The sequence below is a fragment of the Gossypium arboreum genome, chromosome 6, assembly GCF_025698485.1.
Source record: "Gossypium arboreum isolate Shixiya-1 chromosome 6, ASM2569848v2, whole genome shotgun sequence".
Taxonomy (NCBI): Eukaryota; Viridiplantae; Streptophyta; class Magnoliopsida; order Malvales; family Malvaceae; genus Gossypium; species Gossypium arboreum.
Genome location: NC_069075.1, coordinates 18,709,254 through 18,734,384, shown reverse-complemented (window position 1 = coordinate 18,734,384; position 25,131 = coordinate 18,709,254). Strand labels below are relative to the sequence as shown.

General features: G+C 34.7%; 1 long non-coding RNA gene across 1 annotated transcript; it reads left to right on the top strand.

The window, feature by feature from the left end:
- Window positions 1-23,289: 23,289 nt before the first annotated feature.
- LOC128294098 (uncharacterized) lies at window positions 23,290-24,780 on the top strand. The gene is made up of 2 exons (XR_008284354.1): window positions 23,290-24,199; window positions 24,545-24,780. It is a non-coding gene; the product is annotated as an uncharacterized LOC128294098 (long non-coding RNA).
- The last annotated feature ends 351 nt before the right edge of the window (window positions 24,781-25,131 follow it).

The window sequence follows — 25,131 nt, the reverse complement described above, 5'->3', positions numbered from 1 at the left end:
ACATGCATTTACATATATAATAAACGTAGAATATAACGGTTAATTATTTTTATGACTCGGTTCTGTGGTCCCGAAACTACTTTTCGACTAGGGTCAAATTAGGGCTGTCACAGATCCACAGCCGAGTTGTTGCAACCGGGCTCTAATACCACTAGATGTAACACCCCAAACCCGGCCTAGACGTTACGACCGAATCTGGCGTGTCATATTGAAGCGTTATTAGAGAAGTCATGTTTTATCTAAAATCTTTCTTAGTGTTTAAAGAATATTTTCGTTTTAAATTAAAGTGAGTGGAAGCCATGCACCAGGTAGGATTCAAGAAAAGAGGAGGTGAGTCAATTAGACTGCTTAAGTACCTAGCTCTTCCATGATCTAATCTAGACATGCACACATCCATTGCCACACTTTAAGCTTATTACTTGTCCACGAACAACAAATTAAGTTTAAGTCTATTTAAAATATTTATTTCCTTTGAAAATATTCACGTTGCGGAAGCTTTGCTCGGTTATCGTGATATTTTGAAAATAAGTAACTTTTATAAAATGCGCCCTAGAGCTAACCAATTTAAGTGATGTGAATCTCAAGTTGAAAACGATTTAAGTAATTTAAAAACCCAAAATAAAAATAATAAAGCAGCCTTATTACAACTTTAACCAAAATAGAAATAATCAAAAATAAATGCGAAATTTAAAAGGAAGTTAATTGAAACTTATTTAAAACCAGAATTTAATCTTCGTGGCCACTCTGAATCCCGCCACTCCAAGTCCACCAACTAGGCTCACCGCAAGGATGGAAGAGAAAGGGGTGAGTTTGGGAAACTCGGTGTATGGAAAACCCATCCAAAGCCCAAGTCACTCAAGCCCATTGGGCCTAAGCCCTATTCAGATATCACGGTATCTTGGGTCAAGCCCTTTTAGAATACAAAGAACCGGGCCTTAGCCCTTTTCAGATAATAAAGATGGCCTATAGGCCCATTCCGCAACGTAACAAACATATTCGTGTATGCAAGCCCAACCCACCAATAACCAACCGCTACACTCCACCCGTACCACCCTACACTCCATGTGGGAATAGCTCAACCCACCCAAATTTCTACACTCCACAGTTAAAGATTGTCGCTCAGATATTAGTAAGTTGAGGCAAAGCCTCCAAGACGTGGACAAGCCACTTTCAGTACTTCCACCATCAATAACCCAATCCCATGCATCAGATAATAATAACATGGCATGTAGTAAATAGTAACAGTCAAACATGCATTCAGATCAACCTTAACCCTAGGGGTATATCAGTAATTTTTCTCCTAAGGGTGAATCTGTAAATTTTCCACCTATAAAGGTATTTCAGTAATTTTATCAGTTTTAAGGTTTCTCACGAATGTTACTGTCCTTACTAGCCCATTGTCATTGCAATAATTTATTTGTCTCAATTTCACAATTTTAGCCATTGGGCCCTAAAACCCCCAATGGGCCCTACAGTGTCCACTAGCAATTTAAGCCCATTTAATTCAAGTTTTATGACCAGTTTACCGGTTTAAGCAGTTTTGATTCTACAGTCTAACAGAACATATTTATTTCCTATTTTTTTATATATTATACATATTTTTTTATCTACTCGTATAGGCCCGTAAGCCTATTGGGCCCAGTTTTAGCCTATCGAGGCCCAGTTACCGAGGAGGATGAAATTTCACACACGATTGACTTACCACTTTTCGATTTCAGATCTAATGATTTCTAAACGTCTTATGAGCACTCGCACACTCACAAGCCCACGAAATGCCGAAATTTCGGCATTTCGGCTTTTGCCGAATTGAACTATGAGAGGGTGTTCGATACACACCTGTTTCGCGACGACTGCTACTGAGATCCCTTACGATGTCCTACAATTGACTACCACAATTCTTAGTTTTCAACCCACAACAACCAATCCCAATATTCAGCAACCCATATTCGAACCATGCCCCTAAAGCCTTTAGAATCTTACCTTTTTGCCGAAAATCGATGACTAGATCTAAGTCTAGTTGTTCCAAAGATCCAAGCCTTTGATCAAACCTCTAGAAGACACTAATCATCAAAATAAATCGTCGGTTAAAGACCCTTAAAGCCCTATGCCCAAATCGACAGCCTCCCTAGATTTTAGGGACTTCGGCTTTTCTAAATTGTAAAAGAAGACTAGATCAGAGGTGATGAGCACTTACCACTTATTCCTCTTTGACTTCTACGCAGATCTGATGCAGATCTATCCTCTAAACGATAGTAGAACTCGAATCCAGGAGATCTGAAGTTTCGACTATAAGTCCCTAAATCTATGGTATTTCGGCTTTTTAAGTGACGAAGAAGATGACGATCTGAGGCTATAACTTTGAAGTAATGTTTCCGACAGATACTAAGGGTGTAGAGAAGATGAAAGTTGATCAAAAAGAACAAAAATAACTGAAGGATTTTGGCTTGGAGAAATCGGCACAAGAAGTGAGTTTTCGGGATTTTGGCTTTTATGGCAATCGACTATGGAGGTTTTGTGGAGGATGGGATTGACAGAGGAGGTGAGTAGGTGATCAGAAGGTTTCAGCTAGAAGAAAAAGCAAAAAGGAAGAAAGAAAATGAAGGAAAAAGAGAGGAAGAAGAAATCGGCACCAAGGAGAAGCAATTTGCGTTTTCGGCTTTTGTGAGAACTCAGAGAGGATGAATGAAAGTGAAAGCTTTCAGGTGGCTAACCCTAATTCTACAAGACAGAAAAAGAAAAGAACCTAACCCTAATATCAACTAAAACAATTGGCCCAACCTCCCTAAGGCCCTTGTCGAAATTCACTTAAGTGATCACATGCCTGGCACATGCCTAAAATTAAAAAGTAACAATATGTCTATCTTGCAACTTGAACCCTGGACCTTTAATTCCTTCCCAGACGCCATTTTTTTTTAGGAACTTAGTGGCGCCACCTTGCCACTTTACCAAGGCCTTATTTGTTACGAAGTTCTTCTTAAAAGCCCACTTAACCAAGTCTCCCATTCACTTAAAATCCAACCTTGATATTTTACTGTGTTTAACTTAGGCTTGGGCCTTCTAAAGGCCCACTAACACATTTAAACACAGTTCCAATATTCAGAACACCAAAACAACAATACTTTTAGAAATATATCTAATACTAAAAATTTCAAATATCAATAATACAGTAATTAATAGTAATAATTTTCATAAAATTTTTCAAACATACATACAAGAATATTTTTCTAATAATAATAATTTTATCTCATAATACTAATTAAAATTTCATAAAAATTTAAAATATCCGTAATAATAAATACAAGAAAATTTTCAAGTAGTAATTTAATTCAAAATTTTTTCTTGAACGATAATATTTAAAACTTCTTAATTATTAAGGTTTTCTTCTATCCGAATCCCAGACTCAAAGCCCAACTCTTCTAGGCCCCAAATTCAGGGTGTTACAGAATCTTCGTCGAATAGGTCCGCAATGTCATATTCACAATTTATACAATATCAAAGCATTTAAAATACAATTAAAATAAATCTTGTTACCTACGAACTTACCTCAGATGCAAAAATGGTAAAACGAGTCGATTAATCCAAAACCTTGTTCTTTCCCCAATCTAAGTCCGTATTTCATTTTTCTTGATCTAATAATATCAAATTTAGCTTATTTAATAATATTTCTATTTAATTTAGTCCAGTCACTATACATTTTTGCCCCTAACATTTCATATTTTTTACAATTTAGTCCCTATTTCATAAAATCAAAAATTCATGCAATTCAACCACAACCCATGTTATCAAATTTTCAATTAGGTCCTTAAAAACCCATATTTTTCATTTATTTTACAATTTAACCATAAAATATCAACATTTCACAATTTAATCCCTAATTGAACATTTTATCAAAAATCACTTAACAAATGCTGTTTATCTAATAACAACCATACATTTTCTATCATCAAGCAACAAAATACATCTATATTCATCAATAGCAAAACTCTAAACCTTTAACAATTTCAAAAATTAGTCCCTGGGCTAGCTAGATTAAGCTGCAACGATCTCAAAAACATATAAACCATTAAAAATAAAACAAAAACGAACTTACAATTGAGCTAGCAAGTGACCGAAAGCTTTAAGCTATTTTAATGGCTTTTTCCACCATAATATTTGCCTAGGAGAAGATGAATGCATCAAATGCCTTTTGTTTTATTAATTTATCACTTAATTATCTAATTACCAAATTAACCTTAATACTAGACCATTAATTCACCTAATTAATGGTCATACTTGTCCACTCATAAAAACAATGGGTTAATTACCACAGAAGGACCTCTAATTTAAGATTCCATAGCTATTAGACACCTTTAGCTAATAGAACTCAAATTTTACACTTTACACGATTTAGTCATTTTTATCAAATTAAGCATTCAAACAATAAAATTTCTTAATGAAAATTTCACACAATCATGTTATCATGCTATAAACATTAAAATAATAATAAAATAATTATTTTTACTTCAAATTTGTGGTCCCAAAACCACTGTTCCGATTTGACCAAAAACAAGCTATTACATTTGCGATGGTGATTATGAAATAAAGAAACTATTGGGACATTTATAAGTTTGTCCTACTAAATTTGTTGCATTCCCTGAAATGAACGCAAGCATAAGAGAAAATTTAAACCAATATTATTCCAATATTTGGTAGTACAAAATTAGTTGAAACCTTCAGAAGAGCTAATCTATTGATGTGTCGTTGAGAGCACCAAAAATAACCTATTCCCTGTAAAATAATAAAAATAATAGAAAAAGAACAGTAAAGGGGAAGTAAGGTCGAATCCTCAGAGACCGGATTATACTGAATGCTTGTTTTCAAAATCTCAAGTAATCGTGCCCAAGAAAACTCAAGTGATGAAAAAAATAAAAATAATGTAATTAAAGATTTGATTTGGAAAAAATAAAAAGAAAACAGAATCTAAAGTTGACTGAAATTGTGAGCACAAAAATAATAGAAATAATAAAGAGAGTTAAAAGAAAAGAAATTCTTATTGGTAGATTCCAGCCTCCAGTTGTCTTATTCCGCCTTGGGTTCAATCCTCGGCTTCTAAATAACCCTTCTCAGCTCAAGTAAGCCAGTTATAGTGGAAGAGGACGCCTACGACCACCAGCTCCAAAGATTAGACTTACGATTTTTAGGGAACCTGACTCTAGCCAGTAATCTATGCTAGATCAACGCTTCTCAATGGCGAATCCCACGCCATTTTGTCTCTTTAGCTCGCCAACCTCTAACGCGGTAAGTTAACGAACCAACTATGCAATCCTTCCAAAATATACAAAGCGGCCGCCTTTGCATATGCTAAAAAGCTTACTTCTTAAGGGCCATGGATGGAAGCGTCAGCCCGTAGTATGGAGAAACGATGAATACTTGGCGAGAAGGCTAAGTACGGATTCTAGGCCTTAAGAACCCTTTTTGAGGGATATTGACAACTTTCGGCTAGATAGGTTTTAGTGGCTCATGATAATGGTGGAAAAGAAAATAAATATAAAAATGGAAAAGGGAATTTTATTGAAAGAAAATATGAAGAAACAAAAGCCTAGACTTTCAGGGGGAGAGTGTTTACAGAAAAAGATGAACCCAAATAGAGTCACTTCACCCCCTATTTATAGTGCTAGGAAGATAGTCTAATTGAATTTAAATTCTAAAAAGATAAATACATTTAATTAAAGATAATTAAAGATAATTAAAATAAAATCCTAAAATTTAAATAATCCTAATAATTATCTTAATATTTAATTATCCTAATATAAATAAAATGGAGTCTTATAAAATAAAATCTCGTCTTTTTGCGTTTTTAGTCCTTGTGTCTCCCATGCTTGCACTTTTGGCACAATCTTTCCCTTGTGTCGCATATCAGCCCAATGTGTCTCCAAATTTGCACTTTTGTCCCTTAATTTTGCTTTTGCCTCCAAATCAGTCCCTGAAAGATAAAAAGACATAAGTAGCTTAAATTAGTAGGATCAAGCTCAGAATAAACACATGATTAATACATAAAAATACGTTATTCTAGAATATTATCAAATTCCCCCTACTTAGCCCATGCTTGCCCTCAAGTATGGTTCCTGTCCACCATGAAAGTTAGATTCTGCCATAAAAGAAATGTAACACCCCGAACCCGAGACCGTCGCCGGTGTCGGACACGAGGGGTTAACGAGCCAAAACCACTTATAGCACCGACCAATTTGGCATTTCCAGACAGGCTGGAGAACTGCGTCACTATCGCCTTAAAAATCATATATCGAGTTTCAAAACTTGGAAACTGATTCCGTAAATTTTCCCTGAATTTAGACTCATATATCCATCCATGGATTTATTTCTAGAATTTTTGGTCGGGCCAATTGGTACAGTTTATTAGTTAAAGTCGCCCATGTTACAGGGGTCGACTACACTGACATTCGCGCATTACGACCTGGATATATTCTCGTACAGAGCTTCAATGCTTATGCCGTTTGTTTCTAATGAAACTAGACTCAAAGGGGAATCTGAAAATATAAGGTATGACTTCTAATTCCTTCTGGATAATTTATGGTAAATTTTCAAAGTCGAGACAGGGGATCCAGAACCTGTTCTGGCCCTGTCTCACGAGAACTTTAATATCTCTCAGTATACTGTTCATATGATCATTTCGTTACTTTCATATGCAAATAGATTCATCAGGGTTCGATCGCATAATTTATTCACTATTTAATACCCTTCCTACAAATTTTGGTGATTTTTCACATCCACGTCACTGCAACTGGCAGCATCTGTTTTTAAGGTAGGCCTTACCTATTTTGTAGTTTCCATGGACCAACTATAGTCTAGTCATACATAGGTCCACCTATGATCATGTTTAGCCATTCCAATGGCTGATCATGTGACCAACACTCCCATTCAAATCCATAATAACATCATGAAACCATATAAAATTACAAACCACAAATGGTCTAATTCCGTACTCCACTTTTACGAACCATTTTCGCATGGCCGTACACATATACATCACAAAAGTACTTGAAAACAACCGAGGGTAGTCCTATACATGCCATATCCAAAGTTCAACTAAAAGAGTACCAAAAAGGGGGTTTGATAGTGTGGATGACTTCACTTCAATGATCCCGAATCCGATCGCTAACGAGCAAAATCTATAAAACAGAGAAACAAAGGAACGGAGTAAGCAATTTATGCTTAGTAAGTTTCGAGCCATATATTTACACACAACCAAAGCATAGCATTCAAGTAGCTAAACAATAATTCATATGCATAATTTCTCAATGACATGCTTACTTCACAATCCCAACTCTTATATTCATACACAAATAACGGCTTCATTAAGGCCGATAGCTCATTTATCATTGGAGCGAATACTCATACGCACTTACTCATAGTGTGCGAGCACACACAAAACGCATACCTTGTTGTTGGGAATTTCACAAGCGCATTAACTGAAAATTTTACAGCAAGCTTATAATTTTTCAAATCACATACCTTCGAGTTTAACCGGATATAGCTACTGCTCAAACGCCTTCGGACATAGCCCGTTATGATAACCCGCACAAATGCCTTCGGGACTTAACCCGGATATCACAACTTGCACAATCGCCTTCGGGCTTAGCCTGGATATCATATCTTGGACAATTGCCTTCAGGCTTAGCCCGAATATCATATCTCGCACAATTGCCTTCGGGCTTAGCCCGGATATCACAATTCGCACATTTGCCTTCGGGCTTAGCCCGGATATCATAATTCGCACATTCATACACATCTTTGTTTCAATATCATAACAAAACTTTTATGCACAATTCACTTAATAAGAAATATCATTTCGGCTCAATGGCCACATACAAGGGCACAATTTCGATTGCTTATTACTTCATCCAATCGAATCAAAATCTAAGTTTCGATACTCGAAAACTTACCTTGGAGGTTGTCGAGCGCTTCCAACGACTATTCAATCACCTTTTCTTTTCCTTTATTGGAGCTAGTTCCTCTTTGCTCTTGAGCTTTATGTTAACAAATAAATTGATTTAGTCGTTTTGAATATCTAAGGGGAATCCAAGGTACTTAGCCCTTATAAGGGCGCACACACTTACATCCACATACTTGAGCTCAATAATTATAATATAGCATCAAGTACTCATGTGGCCGATTATACTTAGTCATACTTGCACAAAATCAACAATAAATTCCAAGATTTTCACATCATATATGTACTAAGCCGAATATACTTGCAATGTCACATACATTCTTCAACAATTTCTTCTTTAAACAAACATATTTATCATTTACTTCATAATCGAAACATCATGTGCAAACATATATACACATATAGATGCAAGGCCAAATTTCAAGGTGTTCACAACCATCCAAAACACAAATTTTAACTATCATGCAAGAAGCATAAACCATGCTCATGAGCATACCATGGCCGAATACATCACACACCATACTCCTTTTAATTTTTGGTCATGGTTAAACAAAGGACTCAATGCCCTACTCAAGAATACTAAAAAGAAATTTCAAGAGTAGTCAATCCATCATTACATGCATCATTAGCAAGCTTCACATTTAGCATGCAATGGCTTCAACACAATATCAACCTTGGCCAAATACCATTTCCATGGCATAACAAGGATTTGAACCATGGCTAACATGAACATCAAGTTAGCAACTAAAACATGCATGAATCATGACACAACCTCAAACATACCTTAATCTTGATACAAGTATGATCAAACCTCCATCTAGTTCTCTTCCAAATCAAGCATGAAGCAAAACTCCTACCTTCTTCCTTAGTATTTTCGGCCAAAAAGGAAAGAACAAGGATGAACAATTTTTTTCTTTGCTTTTCTTTCACTCACGGCAAAAGGGGGGGAAAGGATGAGCAAATTTTTGATTTTTTTGTTTCTCTTCCTACATGCTTAATTTTTTTTTATCATTTATTACATCATGCATTAACAAAACATGTCATAACATGTTTTCCTTGCCCATATTCCCTTGTCATGGCCGGCCACTATACCATCTTTGGGGAAATTTGACATGCAAATCCCTTATTTTTGCATGCATGATCAACTAGTCATCACACATTTCCCCCATCATACTTTCAAAGTTTACTACTAGGTCCTTTCTAGTGAAATACACATTTATAATTCTAAATCGAAACATCAAAATGTCACACACAAATTAACACATATCATAGGCATCAATATAAATTTTTAAATTATTTTTATGCCTCGGTTTTGTGGTCCCGAAACCACATCCCGACTAGGGTCAATTTTGGGCTGTCACAAGAAATACCACTCCAAAGTTTTATAAGAATTAGTTAAAAATGCATATGAAAAATAAAGAGAACCCTAAGCTTGCTTTAAGTAAAATAGAAAAAGTTTTCCAATTAATACACACAGAAATTAAAATCGATTTGAATTATTTCATGGAAATTAGGTGAATTACCAAATCTATCAAGACACCCTATTCGTTTTTACCTTTAGTCCTCACATTTTATTAATATGATTTTTTTCTTTTTTTTTCTTTTTTTCTTTTTTTAATAGAATTTTAATTTAATTTATTTATTTTTACTTAGGAATATATTGAACCTTTTGACGCGAAGAGAGATGACAGCCAAGCACCCCACCCCGGTTACTCAGCCCAACATACTCCTAATTTTTATATTTCCTAAAAACATATTGAACCTTTTGACGTGAAGAGAGATGACAGCCAAGCACCTCACCCCAGTTACTCAGTCCAACACAATCTTAGAAATTAATTTCGGTTATCGAAGTTTTACCTAACACGTCACACAACCTTTTGACGTGAAATAGGATGACAACCCAAACACCCTACCTCGGTTACTCAGCTAGTCACGTCTTAAGCTGCACTCATAACCACGGAAACATTATTATTATTAAACTAAATTTTAATTTCGGAGGACTTAGAAAAAACAAACAAGTTTCAAAAATAAGTTTCAGTAACCACTTTAATAGTCATGAACATATTTTAAGCATGCAATTGTATTAAGTGTTCTCTTGTATTTAAACTTAATCAAATTTACCAAAATCAAGTTAGGGTTAACTCTATTAATCATAATTATTTAAACTAAAAGAAATAAAATAGTGGAGATGAAATCTATCAAGCAAAATCATAATTAACTCAGTAGATAAGACTCATGCATGTGGGTCAAACAGTGGGCAAGTCGTGGTCAAATTCTTAGGCATGAAAAGAGGTAAAATGTTCTTAAAAAAAATTATATGGGTAGCAACAACCAAATCTACAGCTAAAATGACAGAAATAATGAGGAATACCTCCCCCCTACTTAAAACACATAGTCCTCGATGTGGAATAAATAAAATAGGAGAAAAAGGTCTAGAGGAACTCCCCGTGTTATTACTGCCGTTTGCGTATGATTGCAATGAAATCCGCTAGTTGCTAGCCAAAAGTGTCGAGTAGGGGCTGTTTGGCTGCAGATTTGTCGTTCCTCCTTTCTTCCTATCTTCGTTTCTGTTTACTTAGAAGAAGAGAATTTTATTAATATCTGAAAATAATAAATAATAAAATAATAAGATAAAATAAAAAATAAAAATTGGGTTGCCTCCCAATAAGCTCTTGTTTAACGTCACTAGCTTGACGCCTCAACTAGTATTAGGGTTGTTCTAGCTGAATTCTTTCGTTCGTAGGAGTTTGGAAATTCTCCTTTTTTATCACATACACCATATTTGGGTTTAATCGTCCTTGCGCCTCTTTCATAGGTTTCATATTTTCCTCCAAGGGGTTGATCCCTTTTAAGTCGGCAATGGTCTCATCATTCTCTAAAAATGTGCATTTGAGATGCTAGGGAAGTGGTTTTAATTTTAGATCTGGTACCTGCACAACAGAAGGTAGAAGTTTAGTATTCATGGGAGCCAATAATTTATTAACAGATTCAAAATCATCAAACATCATTTTAGATTTATCTCCATAAGATGACTAAAAAGTTTTTTCTACTGATGAGTCAATTATGTCGACACGGTTTACGTCCAAGACTTCACTTGGGTGGCTAACAGTGCCATAAACATTAAACTTCACGATTTCCCCGTCAAACTCCATCGTGAGGGTTCCGCTTCGTACGTCAATCTTAGTATTCGCAGTACTAAGGAAAGGTCACCCCAACAAGATGTCTGAAGACCCAGGAGCGTTATCCTCCTCCATTTTTATCATATAGAAATCTGCAGGAAAGATAAGCCCATTAACTTTAACTAATACGTCCTCGAGGACTCCTTCGGGGTGCATAATAGACCTGTCCGCCAATTGAATAATAACACCTGTCTTTGTCAAAAAACCCGCGTTAAGTGATTCATAAATAGAATAAGGCATTACATTTATGAAAGCCCCTAAATTGTACATAGCCTTTTTAATTCCTAAATGGCCAATTTTGCATGGTATAGCGAACATACCCCTATCTTTGCATTTTTCCGGCATTTTCCACTGTTGCACTGCGGATACATTCTCACCAACACTTACCTTTTCATTACCTGTTAGTTTTCGTTTGTTGATGCAGAGTTCTTTGAGGAACTTGGCATATCGTGGAATCTATTTGATGGCATCCAACAGTGGTAAATTGATCTCGACATTTCTAAATGTTTCGAGGATCTCCTTGTCTTTCTTACTTTTCGAACTGGTTTAATCGTCCTGGGAATGGAGGTTGGATTTTCGGCAGTGGAGGCTTCGCTCGGACCTGTTCGTCGTCTTCGAGTTTTTCCTGGCTGATTTCTTGGCCAAGATTCCTATCAAGAATTGGTTCTAGTACCTTTCCACTTTGCAACGTCACTGCATTTGCGTGTTGTCTTGGATTAGGTTCTGTTTGTGACGACGGCTTCCCTTGAGAGTTCAATTTCTCAATTGATATGGTCAATTCACTTATAGATGCCTCGATTTTCTATTGAAAATCAAGCATATTAGCTGCTAATTTATTAACCAATGTTTCTAGAGAATTGCCTGAATCTTGTGGCTACTGTGGAACCCGATTTTAGTATGGCTGGTTATATCGTGGATTGGCCCCAAAACTTAAGTTAGGGTGATCCCTCCATCCTGGGTTGTAGGTGTTAGCGTAAGGGTCGTATCGCCTTTGTAGTGGCCTAGGAAAATTTTTCGCAGCATCTAAATGAGCCATAGTATCATCATTCAAACTGGGACATGCATCAGTTGTATGTTCAGGGGTAGCGCATATTCCACATAACCGGGCTGTCTTTACTTTTTCTGCAACAAGAGAATTCAAAATATTAGCAATTCTATCAATTTTATCTTCTAAGGTTGAATTACTTAGCTGATGAACCCTTCTAGGGGGTTCAGGATTGGCTCGAAATTTCTGAGCATTTGTAGCCATTGTGGAGATTAAGTCTCTTGCTTATTGTGGAGTCATGTTGACTAATGCTCCTCCACTCGCGGCATCTACCATATTCATCTCCATGGGTTTCAGGCCTTCATAAAAGTACTGGAGGAGAGATTGCTCTGTTATACCATGTTGTAGGCAACTTACACATAACTTCTTAAATCGTTCCCAATAGTCGTACAGAGACTCTACCTCTTTTTGCCTTATTCCCACGATTTCCCTTCTTAACTCAGCCGCTCGTGATGCTGGGAAAAACCTGTTAAGAAATAAGCGAGATAGATCAGCCCAAGTTGTAATGGATCCAGGAGGTAAATAAAATAATCATTCCCTAGTGAATCTGCTAGGAAAAAGGAAAGCATAATTTAATTTGATCCTCGCCATACCCCTAAGGTTTCATACTCAAACAAACCATATGGAATTCTTTTAAATGCTTGTGGGGGTTTTCATTTTGTAACCCACGAAAAGTTGGCAGTAGCTGAATCAATCTTGATTTTTGCTCGAAATCAGTATCCATAGTAAGATACGAGATGCATAGTGATGATTGTTCCGTCGGCGCTTAGGCCAATTGCCGAATTGTCTGAGCCATAGGTTGAGATGCTAAATTAGGGTTTACGTCAACCCTAGCGTTAAGCACTTCTTCTGGGGAATCTACTTCTACTTTTTCACCTTTAAAAGTTTGAGTAGGGCTTTCGTTAATCCTAGACTCTACTTCGTCGTCAATTCTAATTTCTGGCGGTTGATTGCTTTAAGTCCTAACCACCGCTGACTGCTTTTTCTTTAGCTTTGTTTCCTTGCGATTAGCTCTCACAGTCTTTTCAATCTCTTAATCAAATGCAAGAGTTCCTGGAGCAGATCTGGTCATAAGAAACAAAAAATAAGATTAGTACGTTACCGATCCCCAGCAACGGCGCCAAAATTTGATGTGTCGTTGAGAGCACCAAAAATAACCTATTCCCTGTAAAATAATAAAAATAATAGAAAAAGAACAGTAAAGGGGAAGTAGGGTCGAATCTTAAGGGACCGGATTATACGAATGCTTGTTTCTCAAAATCTTGGGCAGAATCGTGCCCAAGAAAACCTGCGTGACAGAAAAAAAACAAAATTAAAGATTTGATTTGGAAAAAATAAAAAGAAAATGGAATATAAAGTTGACTGAAATTGTGATTACAAAAATAATAGAAATAATAAAGAGAGTTAAAGGAAAAGAAATTCTTATTGGTAGATCCCAGCCTCCAGTTGTCTCATTCCGCCTTGAGTTCAATCTTCGGCTTTTAAATAACCCTTCTCAACTCAAGAAAGCCAGTTATAGTGGAAGAGGATGCCTACGACCACCAGCTCCAAAGATTAGACTTACGATTTTTAGGGAACCTGACTCTAGCTAGTAATCTATGCTAGATGAACGCTTCTCAATGGAGAATCCCACGCCATTTTGTCTCTTTGGCTCGCCAACCTCTGACGCAGTAAGTTAACGAACCGACTATGCAATCCTTCCAAAACATACAAAGTGGTCGCCTTTGCATATGCTGAAAAGCTTACTTCTTAAGGGCCATGGATGGAAGCGTCAGCCCGTAGTGCGGAGAAACGATGAATAATTGGCGAGAAGTCTAAGTACGGATTCTAGGCCTCAATAACCCTTTTTGAGGAATATTGACAACTTACGGCTAGATAGGTTTTAGTGGTTCATGATAATGGTGGAAAAGAAAATAAATATAAAAATAGAAAAGGGAATTTTATTGAAAGAAAATATGAAGAAACAAAAGCATAGACTTTCAGGGAGAGAGTGTTTACAGAAAAAGATGACCCAAATAGAGTCACTTCACCCCCTATTTATAGTGCTAGGAAGATAGTCTAATTGAACTTAAATTCTAAAAAGATAAATACATTTAATTAAAGATAATTAAAGATAATTAAAATAAAATCCTAAAATTTAAATAATCCTAATAATTATCTTAATATTTAATTATCCTAATATAAATAAAATGGAGTCTTATAAAATAAAATCTCGTCTTTTTGCGTTTTTAGTCCTTGTGTCTCCCATGCTTGCACTTTTGGCACAATCTTTTCCTTGTGTCGCATATCAGCCCAATGTGTCTCCAAATTCGCACTTTTGTCCCTTAATTTTGCTTTTGCCTCCAAATCAGTCCCTAAAAGATAAAAAGACATAAATAGCTTAAATTAGTAGGATCAAGCTCAAAATAAACACATGATTAATACATAAAAATACGTTATTCTAGAGCATTATCATCTATCAATATCTAAAAAGTACAAAATTTTTGATGGTTAATGTATTAGTTTTAAAAGATATTCATTGTAATAGATCTCATATTAAGATTGTGAATAAGGAAAATATTACATTTCATATAAATCAAGAGATGATTGAGTTATTGATTACTCTTATTATTAAATTGAATTGATTGTGACTATCTTTGTGATATTCTTTTGTCATCATCCCCATTAAGGGATTGAAAGAAAAATATTTAACCGTCAAAGATCTACTTATGAGTAATAGAATATGATAATTCTATCTAAAGCTCGTTATGTTTGGATGCACCTGAAGTTGCAAGTTTTTTTTTAACTGTGAGTATAACTCTATAGTATTCGAATAAGTTCTCAATTAAAATTATGTGAAAAATATTACTAATAAGAACTTACAAGAGAGAAAACTTATGTATGAAAAGTCATTGGTTATGTACCTATTGTGTTAGAATTAAGTGACCAATTCTTATTTAAATAAAATACGATGGAAAATAAAATAAAAGTAAAATCCATATAGAACTAGACTTCTTTTATTTTATTTTATAATAAGGTTTTTAAACCTTATTAAACTCCATCTATTTTATATTGATTAGGATAAGGTGTTTCAATCCTATTAGAATATGGCTTTACAAGCCTATAAATAGACATAGCCTATTCCTCTTTTATTGATTAAAATTTTTGATATAGTGAATTTTCTTCTCCTTTGCCCGTGGTTTTTTCCCGAACGGGTTTCCATGTAAAATCTCTGTGTGTTTTTTATTTTTATTTTATTTTATTTTTTCCACAAATTGGTATCAAAGCTTCCGGGTTGTTCATCTCGATCACGGTAATGGCATCTTTGAAGTATGAAATTCTACTATTGGATCACAACACCAGATTTGTATTGTGGCAAATTAAGATGCAAGCAGTTCTTGCACAGATGGATCTGGAGGATGCCCTGCTAGGGATAGATAAAATGCCTTCGACATTAACAGATGAAGAGAAGAAGTGTAAGGATCGAAAGGCGTTAACACAATTACATCTGCATTTGTCCAACGAAATTTTGTAGGATGTGATGAAAGAGAAGACCGCCGCTGCATTATGGAAGAGGCTAGAACAATTATGTATGTCGAAAACTCTAACAAGCAAGTTGCATATGAAGCAACATCTTTATGCTCATCGTTTGGAGGAAGGTGCGTCAGACACGAACACTTAATGTTGTTTAAAGAAATTCTCTCAAACTTGGAGGCCATGAAGGTTCAAGATGATAAGGAAGATCTAGGGTTGATTCTACTTTGTTCGTTGCCCCCGTCTTATTCAACCTTTAGAGAAACGATTTTATATAGCCGTAAGTCTCTCACAGTTGATGAAGTTTATGAGGTTTATGATTCTTTGACCTCGTATGATAAGATGAAGCATTTTGTGGTTAAAGCCGACTCTCAGAGAGAGGGTCTCATTGTTCGTGGGAGACAAGATTGGAATGCTGATAATGATCGTGGAAGGACACAAGAATGGAATCCTCACGGTAAATCTAAGGGTAGATCAAAGTCTTCAAACAGAGGTAAAACTTACAACTTCTGTAAGAAGAAAGGGCATATTAAATCTGAATGCTACAAGCTACAGAATAAGATTAAAAGGGAGGCTACGAATCAAAAGGAAAAAAAACCAGAAAATTCCGGTGAAGCTGATGTTGTAGAAGACTACGGTGATGGTGAACTTCTACTCGCTTCTGTCAATGATTCTAAAGTAAGCGAGGAGTGGATACTTGATTCAGGCTAGTCCCAATCGAGATTGGTTTACAATTTACGAAACAGTGTTTGAAGGTGTTGTTTTGATGGGAAATAATGCTTCGTGTAAAATCGCAGGTGTTGGAACAATTAAAATTAAGATGTTTGATGGAGTTGTCAGAACACTTAGTGACGTACGACATGTTCCAGAATTGAAAAAGAAAATAATTTCATTGAGTACTCTTGATTCAAAAGGGTACAGATACACAGCTGAAAGTGGGGTTTTAAAGATTTCCAAAGGGTCCCTTGTTGTGATGAAAGGGCAGAGAAAGATTGTCAAGTTATATATTTTGCAGGGTTCTACTGTTACTGGTGATGCAGCTGTCGCTTCCTCTTCCTTGTTAGATTATGATATTACTAAACTTTGGCATATGCGCCTAGGGCATATGAGTGAGAATGGCATGGCAGAATTGAGCAAAAGAGGACTTATTGATGGGCAAAGAATTTGCAAACTGAATTTTTGTGAGCACTGTGTTTTTAGGAAGCAAAAGAGAGTTTGATTCACCAGAGGAATCCATTAACACGAAGGGAATATTGGAGTATATTCATTCTGATCTGTGGGGGGTATCCAGAGTGCCTTCGAGAGGTGGAGCTAATTATATGCTAACCTTTATTAATGATTTTTCCAGAAAAGTTTGGGCATTCTTTCTGAAGTAGAAAAATGATGTGTTTTCTGTATTTAAGTCTTGGAAAATTATGATTAAAGAACAGACGGGAAAATAAATAAAATACCTCTGCACAGACAATGGCTTAGAGTCTGTTCTGATGAGTTTAATAGATTGTGCAAGTCAGAAGGGATCGTGAGACATTTCACAGTTCGCCATATTCCATAGCAAAATGGCGTTGCAGAACGAATGAATAGATCGATCATGGAGAAGGTTCGATGTATGTTGTCAAATGCCAACTTACCAAAGTTATTTTGGGCAGAAGCAGCCTCTACAGCATGTTTTTTGATCAACCGATCTCCATCCGTTGCCATTGAGAAAAGACTCCACAAGAGGTATGGTCCGTAATCCCGCTAATTATTCGATTTAAAGATTTTTGGGTGTCCTCAGATGCTCATGTTGGTAATGGAAAATTGGAACCGAGATCCATTAAATGCGTTTTCTTGGTTATAAAGTGGTGTAAAAGGGTATAAGTTATGGTGTCCTGAAAATAGAAAAGTTGTGATTAGCAGAGATGTTGTTTTTGATGAAACTACTATGCTACCTAACTTATCTCTTAAAGACTCTTCCAATAAAGAAAATCAAAAGCAAGTGGAGCATCAGATTAATACAGAGTCAACTCCTCAAGCCAGAACAAAAATTGAGAATAGAGTTGCTTCTTCACCACAATACTCTATCGCAAAAAACAGAACTAGAAGAGAAATTAAACCTCCAAAGAAGTATGCCGAGGCTGATCTAGTTGCTTATGCTTCAAATGTGGCTGAAGATCTAGATGCGAATCAAGAGCCATCTAATTATTCTGAGGCGGTTAGCTGTGAAGACTCAAAAAAGTGGATGTTTGCTATGCAAGAAGAGATGGAATCACTCCACAAAAATAGAACATGGGACTTTGTGAAACCTCCTAAAGGTAAAAAAGTTGTTAGTTGTAAATGGGTGTTTAAAAAGAAAGAAGGGACTCTAGGAGTTGAAGAACCCAGATATAAAGCAAGGGTTGTTGCAAAGGGTTATAGTCAAATTCCAGGAGTGGACTTCACAGATGTGTTCTCTCCAATTGTTAAGCATAGTTTGATTCGAGCTTTGCTTGATATTGTGACCATGCATGATTTGGAGCTTGAGCAGTTAGATGTAAAAACTACATTTCTGCATGGAGAACTTGAGGAGGATATTTACATGCAACAACTAGAGGGTTTTATAGTCTCAAAAAAAGAGGACTATGTTTGCTTGTCGAGAAAGTCCCTTTACGGTTTGAAACAAATACCAAGACAAGGGTACAAGAGGTTTGATTCCTTTATGACTTCTCAAGATTTCAAAAGAAGTAGTTTAAACAGTTGTGTTTACTTTAAGAAAAACAAGAATGGTTCTTTTGTGTACCTACTTTTTATGTTGATGACATGTTGATAGCAAAGAAAAGATAAAAGAGATATAAGAAAGGTCAAAGCCCAACTAAGTGAATAATTTGAGATGAAAGATTTAGGACCAGCAAAGAAGATACTTGGTATGGAGATTCTCAGAGATAGAAAAGCAAGTAAATTGTACCTAAGTCAAAAGGGGTACATTGAGAAAGTTCTTTGCAGGTTCAATATGCAGAGTGCTAAGCCTGTTAGTACTCCTTTAGCAGCCCATTTCAGACTTTCATCGGCTTTATCTCCACAATCAGATGATGAGATTGAGTACATGTCACATGTTCCCTACTCTAGTGCAGTGGGATCTCTCATGTATGCTATGGTTTGTTTACGTCCAGATTTATCATATGCAGTCAGTGCAATTAGCAGATACATGGTAAATCCCGGTAAAGAACATTGGAAAGTAGTTCAGTGGATTTCAAGATACTTACGAGGCACTACTAATGTTTGCTTACAGTTTGGAAGAACTAAAGATAGAGTCATAAGGTATGTTGATGCTGGTTTTGCTGGAGACCTTGATAGAAGAAGATCTCTCACAGGTTACGCCTTTACAATTGGAGGTTGTGTAATTAGTTGGAAAGCCAATTTGCAAGCTACAGTCGCTTTGTCTACCACTGAAGCTAAGTACATGGCGATTACTGACGCTTGTAAAGAAGCTATTTGGTTGAAAGGACTATTTAGTAAACTCAATGAAGACATTCAAATCAGTACAGTATTTTGTGACAGTCAGAGTGTCATCTTCTTTACAAAAGATCAAATGTTTCATGAGAGAACAAAACACATTGATGTTCGGTATCATTTTATTCGTGATATTATTGCTCGTGGTGATATTGTTGTGAGAAAAATTAGTACTCATGAAAATCCTGCTGATATGATGACTAAGTCACTTCCTATAACCAAGTTTGAGCATTGCTTAGACTTGGTTGGTGTTCATTGTTGAAGTTAAACCCTTAAGGGGTTTTATGGAAGAGGTGGAGAACTTGTTCATTAAAAGTTTGCGATGAAGAACTTGTTCATTAAGAATTTGTGTCAAGGTGGAGATTGTTAGAATTAAGTGACCTGAATTCTTATTTAAATAAAATACGATAGAAAATATAATAAAAGTAAAATCTATATAGAACTAGACTTCTTTTATTTTATTTTAGAATAAGGTTTTTTAAACCTTATTAAACTCCATCTATTTTATATTGATTAGGATAAGGTGTTTCAATCCTACTAGAATATGGCTTTACAAGCCTATAAATAGACATAGTCTATTCCTCTTGTATTGATTAAAATTTTCGACATAGTGAATTTTCTTCTCCTCTGCCCGTGGTTTTTTCCCGAAAGGGTTTCCACGTAAAATCTCTGTGTGTTTTTTATTTTTATTTTATTTTATGTTTCCACATATTGTACAGCTGGAAAATAAGATCCACTTTCAAAGTTTTGCTATTAATAGATTTTGATTGGATTCAAAGTCTATTACTGGAGTTTAAATTGCTTATTTCTTGATAAAATCGTAAAGCCTCAAAGCAAAAAAAGGTACATATTTAAATATTAAATCAACTTGATATATGGTTTAAACATTTGGGATGATCTTCGTTTTAAGTTTTAAATACATGGGTTACATATCGTTTTAAGCATCTCATTTGTTCATGAATTAACCGATTTATTTATGTTGCTATAGTAGGTTTTATAATTAAATAATATTTTGATTAAAACATATCTAGTATGCAAATTTGTGTTAATAAACCAATAATTTTATAGTTATTCGATTTTGATTTAGTTCAAAGAATTGTTAAGGTAGTAGTTCATACGTTTTATATTATTCTATGTGTTAATTATTTAGAGAAATGACATGAGTAATTGTAAATGAAAAGTTCTATGTGCATGAATGATTGGATTTTGAATTAAATTTCATGCATGTTTATAATAATGGTTACAAAAGAAAAAATTTGCTAGTTTTTTAGTCATATTTTTATGTTTGAGATGTGACTTTTATTGATATATTTAATTTAGGCTTGTTTCTATACATGACCTAGCCAATTATTTTTGGTAGTTAACTGATTATGTAAAACTCTTGTTAAAAGAGCTTTAAAAGTATTTTGAATTGATCTCATTTATCATTATGGCTAAACAAAATAACGAGTTATTCGTTCCACCAGTTTTGCTCTATTCCCTGAAGTGAATGTAGCAATTCATAACAATTATGAAAATTTAACTTACTGTCAGACAAATAGATAAAAAGAAGATGGATGATTCAAAATATTGCCAAATGTTTATTCTTAGTACAAAATGTTCAATGATTTATATTAATTTATCATTCCTTGAAGCGTATGATATTTATATAATCTTATTGGTAAGAAATATGATATATGCTTACATTATTGTATGAATTATTTTTGCACATTCCTTGAAGTGAATGCCTATAATAAATATAATAACTTTTTATTAGGTATTTGAAGATTTTGACATATTCCCTTAAATGAATATTACATATAATTATTTAAAATTAATTGCATTCTATAAATCAAATACATTTATAAAATTAAAATTTTGTGTAATATAAGTGATATACTTACTATTATAATAATTACACTTTTTACTAAATTTTCTTTCATGTTTGGACGCACTTTTAATAGGAATATATTCTAAAAGAGGGGTTCATACTGTATTTTCAATTATAAATATTAATCTAGGAATGCTATTTGGATCACTCCTAGCAGTCAGTCGTATGCATTAAAAGAATTAAATAATGTCGAAGTAGAAGGTGCAATTCCAAGTTGAAGATTGGGAGGTGTGATTACTCAAAGTAATTAGAAGCTTGATAGAAATCTATTTTTATAAAAGTAAAGATAGATGATTATATCCAAAATAGCGTTGTTGGATCGAACCAGTTATCTTTCTTTTCAAAAATTGCATTTTTTATTACGAGAGAAGAGTGGTCCAATCCATAGCTATTTAATCCCAAATCCTTTTCCCTCAAAAACTTCGGATATATTTATCATAATATTTATTATTTTTTTGATAAATTAATCTTTATATGTTAGATTAAAAATAAATTAATTATTTTATTAAAATTTTATCCATTTCATTGATAAAATTGGTACATATACGTAACACATCACATGTAATTCTCAAGTTAATAATAGAAGTAGATAAAACTTTTAACAAAAATATCTAATTTGCTCTTTAATCTAATATGTATGAATTAATTTACTCATTTTTTGTAAAGAGGTAAAATTATTTATGATAAATTTAATTGCTAAAATAAATTATAAACCCAAATTCAAGAAGATAACATTTTTATGTGCTAATAAATTATATATCTTTTAATTAGGCAAAACTAAAAGCAACCTAAAAGCACTTGTGACAGATGCAGCAGATCATTAAGCCTAAACATAGATAAACTATCAAACTTTAATCCCGATGCCATGGAATACAACAAAAACCTCAGATTTTGAGGTGTTGTGCTCACAAAACCCTAGAACAGAACATGGAAATGTGCAAATCTATTTGATTATTGTATGAAACTCTATATAAAGTGCTTCCAACATTTAGGTCATTGTATGCATATCTATGTGTGTTTAACTGCTCTTACTTTATAATACAGGAAAAAAGATTCGATAGGTGGTAGTGAAGGGCAGAGAGAGATAGAGACACGTGCTGTGAGGCATATAGGACAACCTACAAATCCTTTTCCCAATGAAGAAATTTGTAATACAGAAAGATTGAAGGGGCAGAGGCAGACAAAGCCATCAACTTCTGGTTGTCACACCTCCCTTATTTCCCATGGAAGCTACCACCTAACCTTCATTATATGCCCATTTCTTTGTATATTTGGAAGCTTTATAGGTAGAAATTTGAATATATGGTAATTAATAACAGTGGCTTATGCATTTGTAAACAGGAATGATATGCAAATGGGTGATGCATCATCTTTTGAACAAAAAAAAAAAACTGTGATAAACTCATGTGTGGAACAAACATAAGGCATCTGGAAAACCCTATCTTGAAAGCAACAATAAGCTATATTATCCACACAAGTGGGACCAAAAGTAATGAAAAAACTTGCTTATTAATTAATAGAAATTTGTAAAAAGAAAAAGAGGTTATTAAATTAAGTGTGATATAATAATGGTTTTATTTACAACCACCACAACACCTTCCTTAATCAAATAAATTAGATTCAACACATCTAGCTAATATACAAAGCAAAACCATGTGACCCTATCCATAATCAAAAGTGTGTTAAAAAGGTGTGTGGTCCTTCCCTTCCGTTAGGGCTTTGTCTATATATCATTGTTTGTCAACCATAGAAACCACCCAAAGCTAAAGACAAAAGGATGCCCCTCTTCCCTCGACTGATTCCTCCAACCTGGCCATTACATAACCTTCATATATAATTAATTATAATTCATTGAAAGCTAAGCACATGCCAGGCGGCTTACTGTTCTCATACAAATAACTAAACACAAGAAATTAAAAGATTTACCCTTTCAATTTTAGTGACAAAAACTGCTTGTTTGCTTAGATAAAGGACACTTTACTTGTCGACAAGCCAAGCATGCATGCTTGTTTTGAACCATCAATGTCCTAGTTTCTACCCGGAAAATTAAATAAATGCTCTAACTGTTCTTGCCTCAATCACTACTTTAACAAGTATTATTAGCCTACTCACTTGCAAAAAAGGAAAAACAAAATTCCCTCTTTAGCCTTTACCCCTTTATATATAGGATTCCACGTCAGTTAATGTCATGATTTAGACCGTGGTGTGTTCTGTCATCAAAACTTTTGATTGATTTAATGAAAATTAGGTAATTGAATTATATAACTTTACCAAAACACATAAACCATAAGTTAATTAGGGTAAGGATGAATAATCGTCAGTAATTTTTGTACTCTCAAAGAGACTTAACTGGGTTGACCAGTTCCTTTTATTCAGATTATTGAGCAGTAGAAAGATTAACCTATTCTAATATGAGTTTTAACTGTTATTCTAACTTGTTTTAAGGTCCACTAGTCCCAATTCCTTAATTAATTTATACGTGCTAGTCATATTATTGAGGGGCAAGAAGTCAGTGTCAATAGCTGTAAGGACGGACGAAAAACCTCCATTAGGTAATCCTCTCTGTGAAACAGCACAAGAAGAAGGAGAAAGTTGCATTAAATTTTATATATATAGATCGCAGAGGCGCGTCACGAGTGATTTGGTACCTTAAAACATGCATGTCTCGTGTACCTTCCTTTGCCAAATCTATAGCTTCTTTCTGTCTTCCCTAGTTTCCTTCCTAGTGAAGGCGCCGAAACCCCTTGATGTTTTTCAGGCATGTTGGTTTGAGAGGTTGAAGCTGCCAGCATGATCTGGTAATGAATCTAGACATCACTCTTTTCTTTTCCTTCTTTATGTAACATTCTTTAACCAGTCTTGATATAGATGTAGTGTGTAGCGGAGGTGAGAGATACCCGCAGTTAAGTAGATTGTATAGGACCAGTTTGGATCAAAATTCTCGAGTGGAAGAGGAATTATTTATGTGCTGAAAGCATTTTGAGGATAGGGGTATTGTCATTAATTTGGAATTAATTTAGATGTCTTAAGTAAAGAACCCTGCTTGGACTTAGCTTCATAGATATGGTTCAGCATCAGGTCATCTTGCAGCTTCAATCACTCACTCCCCAACAAAAATAACTTTCCAGCTACTTAAGGATACTTCAGATTTCTCTCTCTTTCTCTCTCTCAACCCACAAGTAAGACCTTCATTTTCCTGGTAACTCATCTACTAAATTTTAATTTTCAATTATTTGATGAGTTTTTTCCCTGAATGATTTGGTGAGAAATTGCAGTGTCTAAATGTAATGTGGTTTTCTTAACCTAAGTCTCTATTTCTTGATTGCCTGCACATACTGTTAATACAATTTTGTATATATTACTTGCACATGAAGCCACATGCACAAATCTGCCTGTCAGAGGTAAAATTAATACGATAAATCTTCAACTTTATCTATGTGCCTGTTTAAACCTCTTATTAATGGCTGAAATTTTTTAATCAAGGAATTAGTAAAGATAATGTTGATTCTCTCTCTTTCTCTCAGTTTCTTGAGTTGCTTACATGCCTGTTTGTGCAAGTTTGTCTTGACTTCCCTGGTTGTACAACTAGAATCAACAAGTAAAACAAAATCCCATTACACAAGACAAGACAAGAACGCTAATAAGGCAACTCACTGTGTTGTAATTAACATTGTGATAGTGATGTATCAGCACCATTAACAGTTGCAGCTTCTTTGATATAAAATTACCACACAGTTTTCAGACTGCTTGGAAAGTTGAACTTGAATTCAAGAGACAAAAATTAAGTTTCATCTGGTAACCTCTTTGCCTCTATCCAAGATGTTAGGGGACCAGATTGATGTTTCATGCCCCACCAATTTAAATACACTTCATTCTAGATAGTAATAACTATTTCATTCAATAGATCATCTATCTATTTATCTATTTATCTATGCATATATATCTATTTATCTATGCATATATATATATATATATATATATATATATATATATATATATATATAGTAATGCATACTGAACTTTGAGTATATAAACCCTACCTCTGAAATAATGGCATATAAAGATGAAAATCTTATAAAATAAAAAATAGATAGCATGTGAATGAATTGAG